Source organism: Pinus tabuliformis, chromosome 3_1 (assembly GCF_031772625.1).
Source record: "Pinus tabuliformis cultivar Carrire ecotype Pingquan chromosome 3_1, CPIR1, whole genome shotgun sequence".
Classification (NCBI taxonomy): domain Eukaryota; kingdom Viridiplantae; phylum Streptophyta; class Pinopsida; order Pinales; family Pinaceae; genus Pinus; species Pinus tabuliformis.
Genome location: NC_142301.1, coordinates 852,195,575 through 852,208,764, shown reverse-complemented (window position 1 = coordinate 852,208,764; position 13,190 = coordinate 852,195,575). Strand labels below are relative to the sequence as shown.

Below are 13,190 nucleotides of genomic sequence, written 5' to 3'. Positions count from 1 at the left end.
ATGGTGCAATCGCTAGTATTATAATATTATAAATAATATAGTTAATACAATGAAAATTAAAGATGCAACTTTATATATTACTTTGTTTTTTTGGTTAATTTTTTTTTAAAAAAGATCGACCAAAATGTGTAAGTGTTATTATGTCACTTATGATTTTATAATAAAAAAATATGTCTTATTATATTTTAATACTCACAATTTTATATTTATGATTAAAAAAATATTATTTAAATATACCAAAAAAATCTTTATTTCTTATACCGTGAAGAAAAGCGAACTTAATAATTTGGAAACCATTTCCATACATAAAGAACTTTATTTCACAATTTGAGTTACATTACATAATGGGAAAGGGCGATATGATATGTAAAGAGATGATACCGCTATTCACGCAAAGCAAATGCTTAAGTTCAATGACTGAGAAAGCACGCTTTATTTACTTGGGAAGGAGTTAGTCTTCCTTCCTGATTTAATCAATCACTGCGGAGCAGTAGGGGAACGCTCTTGAAGACACTCGTTTCGACGGTGAGGCCCGAACAGAATCCATACAGAACTCCCGCATGCAATTCCTCTCCCATTATGGAACATCCATTCTGCAGAGACAACTTCCTTATCTCGTCCAAGATCAACAGCACGCACGCGTTCGACATGTTTCCGTATTCGATCAGTACTTTCCTCGTTGCTCTCAGTTTCTTGGGATCCAAATTCATCTTTCCCTTCACCTGATCCAGAATGGCAAGGGCTCCTGGCTGCGCGATCCAGAATAATTGGTTCTAGTCGGAGATTCTGAAGTGCTGGAAGGCGTCCACTAAACTCTTTTCTATATTGTTGGAGATGAGGCCCGGAAAGTCTTTGAGAAGGTGGAAGGTAAGGCCCACTTGTCTCAGGTGACCGTCGATGGCTCCACCGCTATCGAGAATAATGGTCTGCGCAGTCCATAAGAGCTCGAAATAGGGCTTCTCCATTTCCAGGATGGGATTGGCTCCCACAATGGTTGCAGATACACCGTCGCCGAAGAGTGGTTGGTCGACCATGCTCTCGAGGTGAGTGTCGGAGGGGCCACAAAAGGTACATGACTAGAACCCGAGCTCCCCAGTTATTCTCTGCCAGATATTTAGCAACGCGGAGAACCGTGTCTCCAGTGAAGCAACCCTGTTGGTACATCATGACTCTCTTAACGTTGGAGCAGAGACCCAGAAGCTTTGTTAGCTGATAGTTGGCTCCGTGCTTTGTTAGCTGTTAGCTTTGTTAGAAAATGAGATGAGTTGTTAAATGTGTAATTTCAACGCAGCCGAATACCACCAAACAAAACCACCTATCTAGTTCGCACCGCCTTTTGGCAAAGGCTGTTTTTCCTTGGAGCCCTCCGAACACTCTCACCTGCCGCCACGCGTCTCTTGTACGAACCCCCCAAAACCATTTTCCCCGGACAGTAAAGTTCGTTTGTTTTGCCCGAGGTTGGTGTGCGAACCTCGTTGGATCAGCCAAGTGATCTGGGCACGAAATCTCCGCCGTTGATCTCCGGAAGGTGCACGGGCCCATGTCAAATCGATTGTTGCATGGAGTGAATGATTTTTCCGTTGACCGCCGTAGTGGAATCAATGGTCTTTAATGTGTCTTCGTAGATATTAGGTGGAGGCTTTAATTTTGATTATGGGCATATGTCCCATATGGTATACGTTTCATGTTTTTTTTTACGGCACGTAAAGTTTTTTTTATGTGTTAGTTGTATGTTTTAATAGGCATGTTTTTATGTGTTAATTTTTTTATGTATGACACACGGGAAGAAAAATGTGTGTGTGTTCGCAGCAGCGAAATAGAACAGAGAGTTGTATGCACAATCATAAGGAACAGATTGTAATGCTCTTGTTAGGTATTGTAAAACAAAAGTGTAAGAAAACCATGTGTGGTTTTTGCACAAGCAGTGCATAAAGAAAATGGTGGTGTGTGTTCCTTTTTGTAACTCTGTAAGTTTTGTTTTTACAGCAGTATGTAAAAGTGTTTTACACCAGTAAATGTGAATGGAGGTTTTACAGCAGTAAAAGTTATTGGGAATTTTCCAGCAGTGTAAATTCTTATATGAAGACAGAGTGAATTTTTTTTGTTTTAATGAATAGAAATCTTTTATGGTGAAATACTCTGTTCCTCAGTAAAAAAATTAAGCTGTCTGTGCACAAGAAGATCCTGTGGAGGTAAAACAGAGCATTGCCTCTGTGTGTTTGAATTTATTTGGTTTTTGGTATTTTCTCCAATTAAAAATACCCAACAGTGGTATCAGAGCAAGGCTTAGGCTCTTTGTAGGAGACAAAGAAGCTGAAGGGAGAAGGTTGTTGCTGCAGCAAAACCTCTCAGGCAGACAGAAGACTCAGACAGCGAATGATTCAGGTATTCCCCAAAAGCATTTCTCTTGTTATTGCTGAAGACAGTTAGTTTTAAAAAAATCACAGTCAAGGATTTAAAACCATAGTTCAAGATGCAAGGAATGGCAAGCACAAGCATGGGTATGTTCAACACCCAGCTCCCACACTTTAATGGGAAGAACTATGACTACTGGTCTATAACCATGAGAGCTTTGTTCATCGCTCAAGATATATGGGAACTAGTAGAATATGGGTTTGAGGAACCAGCAGATGAAACTGAGTTCAATGCATTAACTCAGGGAGAGAAGGATCAGCTGAAGCTTAATAGGAAGAAGGATGCAAAGGCCATTGTCTTGTTGTATCAAGCAGTGGACCAGAGTATATTCCCAAGGATAGCAGCAGCTACAACATCACATGAAGCATGGCAAACTCTCAAGACAGCCTATCAAGGCATGGAGAGAGTGAAGACAGCAAAATTGCAAATGCTGAGAAAGGATTTTGAAAACTTGAACATGAAGGAGTCAGATAACATTGACTCATTCTTCACTCATGTGATTGGTGTAATCACACAAATGAGAACTCATGGAGAAACAATTGAAGATAGAAGAATAGTGGAGAAAATATTGAGGGTCTTACCCTCAAGGTTCGATGCCATAGTCACCACCATTGAAGAGACAAAGGATCTCTCAAAATATTCAGTTGATGAGCTACATGCATCACTGATAACTCATGAGCAGAGGTTGAGTAGGAATGAAAACTCATCCCTTGAGCAAGCCTTCAAGACCCAGATGTCCTTTGGAAGAGGAAGGGGTCAAGGAAGAGGAAACCGAAGAGGAAGAGGCAGAAGCCAGAACAGAGGTGGAAGGAACAGCCCATCAAATGCACAAGGAAGAGGCAGCAATCCAAATCAGAACCAAGGTCAAGGCAGCAACCAACAAAGAGAACAGTATCAGGCTCAAGTACAAAGGTATGATAAATCTAATGTTTAATGCTATTATTGCAAAAAGTATGGACATTATGCTAGTGATTGTAGAAAGAAACAACATGATATGAATAGCAGACAAAGTGCAAATGTTACAAGAGAAAACAGCAGTCAAGAAAATGTCCTGTTAGCTTGTAACATGGCTGAAACACATAGTGAAGACATATGGTTTTTAGACTCAGGTTGCAGCAACCATATGACAGGGAATATAGCCCTCTTTTCAGCCTTAAATCAGAATTTGAAATCAGAGGTCACACTAGGAACTGATTGTAAAGTGTCTGTTATGGGAAAAGGGGAGGTAAAAATATTTACAAAACAAGGAGAAAGGAAAACCATAGCAGATGTATACTATGTCCCCGGAATGAGATGTAACCTATTGAGTGTTGGACAACTTATCCAAAAGGGTTACAATGTTTACTTTGTAAATGATGTGTGCACCATCATGGACATACCACCCAGCAAAAGATGCATTGCTGAAGTGAAGATGACAAGGAACAGGATGTTTCCTCTCCGAATCCGGGCAGACATGAAAAACAAAAGGGAAATGGCAGCAGTCACCCAAGAGGCCTTCCAAAGCGTGCCAAAGGATGAGAACTGGTTATGGCACTTGAGATTCGGGCATCTAAATTTTGGAGGTCTAAACTTATTGAGCAGAAAAGGAATGGTAAAGGGATTACCATTGATAGAGAAGCTGGACAGCCTTTGTGAAGGTTGTATATTGGGCAAACAACATAGAGAGAGTTTTCCATCAGGGAAAAGCATAAGGGCAAAGGCACCCTTAGAGATTATCCACTCAGATTTGTGTGGACCAATGCAAGCTCCATCATTAGCTGGCAGCCTATATTTCTTGACATTCATTGATGATTTTACAAGAAAGACTTGGATATATTTCCTCAAGAACAAAAGTGAAGTCTTTGAGAAATTCCAAAACTTCAAAGCACTTGTGGAGAACCAAAGTGGGCTGCACATAAAAGTATTGAGAACTGATAGAGGAGGTGAGTATATCTCCAATGAATTCCTAAAGTTTTGTAGAGAAAATGGAATTCATAAACAGTTTACAACTCGGTACACCCCACAGCAAAATGGAGTTGCTGAAAGGAAGAACAGAACCATCATGGAGATGGCAAGGAGCATGTTGAAGGCAAAGCATTTGCCAAATGAGTATTGGGCTGAAGCTGTACATTGTGCAGTGTATATTCTGAACAGGTGTCCTACAAAGGCAGTCATGAACAAAGTGCCAGAAGAGGCATGGAGTGGGAGAAAGCAAGGAGTCACCCACATGAGAGTTTTTGGGTGTGTGGCCTATGCACACATTCCGGATCAGCTAAGGAGGAAGTTGGACAGCAAAGGGGAGAAATGCATCTTCATTGGATACAGTGAGGAATCCAAAGCCTACAGGCTGTACATTCCATCTACCAAGAAGTTCTTTGTCAGCAGGGATGTTCAATTCATTGAAGAGGAAGCTTGGGATGGAAGCATAGAGAAAACAGTGAACATTAAAAGCTGTTTGTCTCATGATGAGGATGAAGAGGAGGTGGCTGAAATGAATCCCCAAACAGCAGCACCAACACAAGGACAGCAAGGTACACCATTGAGGATCAATGAGAGTGCTTCTCCAAGCACACCACAAGGAGGAAACTCAAGTGCATCTTCAAGCACTTGCACACCAAGTGAAAGAGGTAAGAAGTTTAGAAATCTAAGTGACATTTATGATGAGGGAATGAATTCCTTATTTGCCTTGTATTGTCATGTTGATGATCCTATCCATTTTGAAGAAGCTATTAAAGATAGGAAATGGATAGAAGCTATGGATGAGGAGATGAATGCCATAGAGAGAAACAAAACATGGGATTTGGTTGAGTTACCAAAAGGCAAAGAAGTCATTGGTGTGAAATGGGTCTACAAGACCAAAAGCAATGCTGAAGGCAAGATAGAAAGGCACAAGGCAAGGCTGGTTGTCAAGGGGTACAAGCAGCAGTATGGGAGAGATTATGAGGAGACTTTCGCCCCGGTTGCAAGAATGGAAACCGTGAGAGCAGTGTTGTCCATAGCAGCTCAAAACAAATGGAAAGTCTACCAAATGGATGTGAAATCAGCATTCCTAAATGGAGTGTTAATGGAAGAGGTCTATGTGGAACAGCCTCTCGGATATGAGAAGAAAGGAGAAGAGCACAAAGTGTGCAAATTGAAGAAAGCTCTTTATGGGCTGAAGCAAGCGCCAAGAGCATGGTACAACAGGGTAGATTCATATCTATTGGAGAATGAATTTGACAAATGTGAAGGAGAACCCACAGTCTACATCAAGGAAAAGGATGGTAAAATTTTAATTGTTGTCTTGTATGTAGATGATGTTATTTTCACTGGAAATGATATTTATCTTATTGAGAATTTTAAATCAGTCATGAAGAATGAATTTGAAATGACTGACATGGGTTTCTTGAGATACTTCTTAGGCATAGAAGTAGATCAAAATGAAAAAGGAATTTTTATATCTCAAGCAAGATATGTAAATCAAGTTTTGGGCAGATTTAACATGCAAGAATGCAAGGCAGCCATCACTCCCACAATGATGGGATTAAAACTCAGCAGAGAGGACAGCAGCAAGGATTTTGATCCTAGCCTGTACAAAAGCATTGTGGGCAGCCTTATGTATTTAACAGCAACTAGGCCTGATATTATGTATGCTGTTAGTTTGATTTCCAGGTTCATGGAGAGGCCAAAGGAGGCACATTGGCAGGCAGCAAAGAGAATTTTGAGGTATGTCAAAGGTACCAAAATGTTTGGAATTCTATATCATGCCTCAGAAAGTTCAGATTTAATTGGATACACTGATAGCGATTGGGCTGGAAGTGTAGATGATCGGAAGAGCACTTCCGGTTATGTTTTTAACATGGGTTTAGGAGCCATTTCATGGGCTTCTAAGAAGCAGTCCATTGTAGCATTATCTACAGCAGAGGCAAAATATGTGGCAGCGACAGCAGCAGCATGTCAGGCAGTATGGATGAGAAGAATGTTGAGAAGCTTAGGCCAGGAGCAGGCAAAAGCGACAGTGGTCTTTTGTGACAATAGCTCAGCTATTGCTTTGTCAAAGAATTCAGTGTTTCATAAGAGAACGAAACACATCGACACAAGGTTTCACTACATCAGAGAGTTAGTGAACAATGGAGAAATTGTCTTAGAACATTGCAGGACCCAGGAACAGGTTGCAGACATCTTGACAAAGCCACTGGTTCAGAAGAGTTTCGAATTTTTGAGGAAGTGTCTGGGTATGACAGAATGCCTAGCTGTTGAAATTAAAGGGGAGTGTTAAATGTGTAATTTCAACGCAGCCGAATACCACCAAACAAAACCACCTATCTTGTTCGCACCGCCTTTTGGCAAAGGCTGTTTTTCCTTGGAGCCCTCCGAACACTCTCACCTGCCGCCACGCGTCTCTTGTACGAACCCCCCAAAACCATTTTCCCCGGACAGTAAAGTTCGTTTGTTTTGCCCGAGGTTGGTGTGCGAACCTCGTTGGATCAGCCAAGTGATCTGGGCACGAAATCTCCGCCGTTGATCTCCGGAAGGTGCACGGGCCCATGTCAAATCGATTGTTGCATGGAGTGAATGATTTTTCCGTTGACCGCCGTAGTGGAATCAATGGTCTTTAATGTGTCTTCGTAGATATTAGGTGGAGGCTTTAATTTTGATTATGGGCATATGTCCCATATGGTATACGTTTCATGTTTTTTTTTACGGCACGTAAAGTTTTTTTTATGTGTGTTAGTTGTATGTTTTAATAGGCATGTTTTTATGTGTTAATTTTTTTATGTATGACACACGGGAAGAAAAATGTGTGTGTGTTCGCAGCAGCGAAATAGAACAGAGAGTTGTATGCACAATCATAAGGAACAGATTGTAATGCTCTTGTTAGGTATTGTAAAACAAAAGTGTAAGAAAACCATGTGTGGTTTTTGCACAAGCAGTGCATAAAGAAAATGGTGGTGCGTGTTCCTTTTTGTAACTCTGTAAGTTTTGTTTTTACAGCAGTATGTAAAAGTGTTTTACACCAGTAAATGTGAATGGAGGTTTTACAGCAGTAAAAGTTATTGGGAATTTTCCAGCAGTGTAAATTCTTATATGAAGACAGAGTGAATTTTTTTTGTTTTAATGAATAGAAATCTTTTATGGTGAAATACTCTGTTCCTCAGTAAAAAAATTAAGCTGTCTGTGCACAAGAAGATCCTGTGGAGGTAAAACAGAGCATTGCCTCTGTGTGTTTGAATTTATTTGGTTTTTGGTATTTTCTCCAATTAAAAATACCCAACATGAGTGATCTTGGATTTGCGCTGCCCCCATTCCTTGATGGCCTTGCCAGTGTGTTTCCTTTCCCAGCTTGGGCACCTCCACCACAACCATGTCCTGCCGTGCATCCAACTTCAGTACAATGTAGTCACATAGATTGGGATTCACCTTTAGAATCTCCTCCGTCAAGTACATATATCTCTTCTTTATTCCTGATTTGTCGCCTGCAAGAAGAAGTTCAAACACACACATGAGCGACATTATAATTCTATTTCTGATCAATGTTATCATCACATATGATTTAAACGACTCATACTGAGGTGGAAATTGAGAGTAGATGGGATTTAGTTCTTACACATTCGCTCGAATTTGTGGTTTGAGCTCTGTCATATGCTCGTTGTTGGTGACGCGGAAGTAGTAATGGTTGGGAATTTATGGTAATTCCAAACAAATTATTGAACAGAGAATAATACAAATTGTTTAGAGAATAGAGTTTTAACAACACACATAAAACCTTTATATTCATTAATAAAGACTTCCTGTTACAAAAGGATTTTCCTCTTAATGGGATAACAACCAGAAACTGCTTCAGATGCAGTTCCAAAAAACTTTCAGTGTCTCAACTTGAAAACTTTACACTGTTGTGTGTAAAAGTTTTCTTTTTACATTCACTGCTTTGTGAGAACTTTTTCTTTACTCACTCCTTGCTCATGAGCTACTGCGTTTCACTTCGTCTTCTCAATAAAAACAAATTACACTCACGTTGCTGCGCATATGCATTTCATTGCATTTTCGACGAACAACAAATACATTCGCACTGCGTGCTCCCCTTCATTTCTCAAAATGAACAACAAATAGAAACATTACATTCACTTATTGAATGAACAACAAAACAGGGCATTCGCTGCTGCGTACATTCCCTTCCATTCACTCTTCTATGCTATTGCGTTTTTTTTTCACCTTACATTATATTTCACTTGCGCTGCTGCACATTCCCTTCCTGTTTTCTCTCAACGAGCAACCACAAAACATAACACACGCTGCTGCGTGCTCCCTCTCATTTTTCAATGAACAACTACACTATTACAATCGTACTGTCGTCCATAATTTTTTTTTCTTGGCGCTGATGCGTCTACCCTCCTTACATTGCATATACAAATGCAACTAAAAACTAAAACATAACAATACGTTTTCCTATGCCATACTCCCGTAATCAATAAAATTAAAAAACTTACCTACATTTACCAACCCCGTAGTAAATTTCATTAAATTACTTTGCTGACAAAACCGACAGTCAACAGGAATTCACTTCACGTCAAGTTCATGAATTACTCCATGGTGCAGGTCTGTACGCAACCATTGATTTCATCGGACGGTTGTCAAACCATATCATGCGGCCCTTCTGACTGATCTTTATGCTTTGGGGAACGGCTGTTTTGGAACAGTGGCTCCGGGCATGTGTCAGTAGCTGGATGTGATCGCTGCCCCTCCAAGGAATACCACTGCTTGGTGAAAAGCAGTGCGACAAGAGACTGGCCGTTTCCAAAAACTGTTTATGGTCGCTGGCGCTGCACGGCAGTTGAAATTACAATTTCAACACTCCCCTTTAGTTTCAACTGTTAATATAGTTCAGCAAGGATTTCATAAGAACCCGTTCACTCATAGCTTCAGCGATAATGATGAAGAATTACAGGCTCCCCCTCATTGTATGCATCGTCTCTTTTTGGCAGAGTCTTCTAAAAAAAACTTAGATTCGTTGGAGAGCTCAAGGGACTTTCAAATTGTATTCCCTTCCTTCTCCATACTTGTGTAACTTTCTTCTTTTGCATGGTTCTAGCTTGTGTAAGAGCCCATGTTAAGTTACAATCACGTGCCATATGACCAATGTTATGACACTTGAAGCATTCTACATTGTTCATGAATAAGATTTCATGATTTCTTCCTGTAAAATTGTTTCTTGGAGGTTGTCGGAGACTATAACATCTATCTCTATGAGATGCTTTACAGTGTTTTGCCATATGACCAAAGTTTGAACAAGAATAACAATAACCAAAAAATGAACTTTGGTACCTGGGAGATGGAGGTTTCCTTGATGTACTTCTGAAGCCTTTCTGCCTTGAGATCCTTTGATGATAACCATTGCCTCTTGCCTCTTTGATATCATCTACATTTCTTTTTGGAGTTGGTTTTCTACTTGGAGCAATATTTCTTCTATTGTAGCCTTGATTTTTCTCCTTGCCTTTGCTGGAACTAGGAGCATCACAATTTCTTTCTGGCTTCTTCACATCTCTTTTGCTTAAAGCATTTTCATTCTTGTTTGAGGGTTCACCTGCATACTCGAGTCCTGATTTATCAGATGGACATCTGTGATAGCTGAGCATGTCATCCAAGGCTTGAGAGCTCTTCATGATTTTGTTCATCCCTTCAACCTTTTTTCTGAGGAGGACAATCTCTTCTTCCAATCTTTCACACTCATTATTCTTCTTTGCAAGTTGTTCCTCAGTTTCTTCCTTGCTACGAGTAGCTTCAACTGCTACTATTTTAAGGGAGATGATATCTGACTTCATTTTGAAGATTTCTTCATTCTTTGCTTGACTGCTCTCCATTTTCTTCTCAGCTCCTTGTGCCTGTTTCTTAGCTTCTTGTAATTGAGACTTAAGGGAGGAGACCTCTACCTTGTACTGACCAATCTCTTCTTCAAGTTTGTTCACGCTCTTGTGCCTTTGTTCAAGTTGACTTGACAAGGTATTTTCCTGCTTCTTTGCTTTATTCAATTGATTTGTCATGGATATGACTTCTTCATGATGCTTCCTTTTGCTTTGATGAAATTCCTTCTTAAGCTTGGCAAGCTCTTCATCCCTTTCTTGTACTTGAAGCTTGATGAGGTCAACTTTCTTCCTTGTTTGATCTTGGTTACCAATTGGAGCTATCTTCTTAAGTGCCTCATTTTCCTTTTTCAAATTGTTAATCTCTTCCATGGTAGTCATAAGTTGAGCGAGGAGTTCTTCTACAAAGTCCTTTTCATTCTTTTCATCTTCTAGGTCTGCTTCAGCCTTGATGTCATCATTCTCATTTTCAGCTTCTATGATGGGTTCAGGATCTCCTTTTTGATTGATGGTCATGGTCAGTGCTCCTTTTGAGTGAAGGTCATGAAGTTTGTCCCATATATCCTTTGCTGATGAATGTTTTCCTAGATTCTTCTTTACAGAATCAGGTAGCCCATTCAAGATTGTCTTTGTTGCTTTTGCATTGTACTCCTTGGATTCTCTATCCATCCTGCTATCATCAATCACTGATTCCCAAATTTCAATCCCTTGAGACTGTAAGAAAGTCCTCATTTTTGCTTCCCATATATTAAAGTTCCCATTGAACCTTGGAGCCTCATCAAATTGATTGACTTCTATTTTAGTAGTAGAGGGAGACACATCCTTAGGAGGATTGGAGACTTTCTTCCTTGACCTCGCCATTTGTGTTCTAGCACTCTTAACTATGCTTCAAAATACTTGACTGTGTATTTAAATAATTGATTGTCTTCAGAAGTAACACAAAAACTGAGTTGAGAAATACCTTGGATTTTTTCTTGACTGAGTCTTCACTCTGCCGGAGAAGCTGCTGCAGCAAGAAATCCTTCCTTCAGCTTCTTTTACACCCTCAAAGACCCTGGACAAGCTCTGATACCATGTTGGGAATTTTTGGTAATTCCAAACAAATTACTGAACAGAGAATAATACTCTGTTTTTAGCACAGTGGAACAAAAAAAAATTGTTTCCAGAACAGAGTTTTAACAACACACATAAAAGGATTTCTACGCATTAATAAATACTGCCTGTTACAAAAGGATCTTCCTCTTAACAGAGGGATAACAACCAAACACTGCTTCAGATGCAGTTCCAAAAAACGTTCGTTGTCTCAGCTTGAAAACTTTACACTGTTGTGTGTAAAAGTTTTCTTTTTACATTCACTACTGTGTGAGAACTTTTTCTTTACTCACTCCTTGCTCACGCGCTGCTGCGTTTCACTTCGTCTTCTCAACAAAAACAAATTACACTCGCGCTGCTGCGCATATGCATTTCATTGCATTTTCAACGAACAACAAATACATTCGCACTGCGTGCTCCCCTTCGTTTCTCAAAATGAACAACAAACAGAAACATTACATTCGCTTATTCAATGAACAACAAAACAGGGCATTCGCTGCTGCGTACATTCCCTTTCATTCACTCTTCTATGCTGTTGCATTTTTTTTTTCACCTTACATTATATTTCACTTGCGCTGCTACGCATTCCCTTCCTGTTTTCTCTCAACGAGCAACCACAAAACATAACAAACGCTGTTGCGTGCTCCCTCTCATTTTTCAATGAACAACTACACCATTACAATCGCACTGCTGTGCATAAATTTTTTTTCTTGGCGTTACTGCGTCTACTCTCCTTACATTGCATATGCAACTGCAACTAAAAACTAAAACATAACAATATGTTTTCCTATGCCATACTCCCGTAATTAATAAAATTAAAAAACTTACCTACATTTACCAACCCCGTAGTAAATTTCATTAAATTACTTTGCTGACAAAACCAGCGGTCAATAGGAATTCACTTCACGTCAAGTTCATGAATTAATCCATGGTGCAGGTCTGTACGCAACCGTTGATTTCATCGGACGGTTGTCAAACTATATCACGCGGTGCTTCTGACTGATCTTTATGCTCCGGGGAATGGCTGTTTTGGAACAGTGGCTCCGGGCACATGTCAGCAGCTGGATGTGATCGCTGGCCCTCCAAGGAATACCACTGCTTGGTGAAAAGTGGTGCGATAAGAGACTGGCGGTTTCCAAAAACTGTTTATGGTCGCTAGCACTGCACGACAGTTGAAATTACAATTTCAACAGTAATTTGGGTAACTGCTATGGTCCATGACATGGGGGGAGGGGAGGAGAGAGTTGGGGGTCGGCAGTGCCGATAGTGAGGATGGTGGTGGGGCCATCTGCCCTCCTAGCCTTCCTGAATGCCTCTAAATCCAAACCTAAATTTCCAGTCATGTTTTCTTGCTCGCCCACTGTTCTGGTGTAATAATTAAGCAACAAAGAGGCAAGATTTATGTGAGATTAGTAGGTGCTTGCTTCCATGAAGGATGTTGGAGTGAGTATGAAAATTTTATTATATAGCGCGAGGTCCAGCAAGCACTGGCGTGGCCCCCAACTCCATTTCCAAATAAGGACCGTGGTCCAAGATGTGGAGCAAAGAAAGGAAGATGGAGATAATTCATGTGCAGGTTAAGGTGCGAATGTAATGCACGTGCGAGGAGAGGAGAGTTGCATGGAGAAAGATGCATGCGCCGTAGCGAGTCATAATTGTTTAAATAAGACCAACAAGTCATGGAGAGAGATGACGGACTCGGACTCGATGTGCATTCTCCTCCAACGTTCTCTTGTTATTGTTGTGATACAAACATTGATGTACCACATTTTCAATTCCATTTCTGTGGAAAGAGTCGTGCAGTCCTAATAGTGTGCTTCTCTTAGTAAACATTTTCAACTGTGAGTTGTATATTCTTCTTCTGTT

General features: G+C 40.3%; 1 pseudogene; it reads right to left on the bottom strand.

Annotated features, from left to right (window-relative positions):
* Nucleotides 1-473: 473 nt before the first annotated feature.
* LOC149190215 (chalcone synthase 7-like) lies at nucleotides 474-12,667 on the bottom strand (annotated as a pseudogene).
* Between the last annotated feature and the right edge of the window lie 523 nt (nucleotides 12,668-13,190).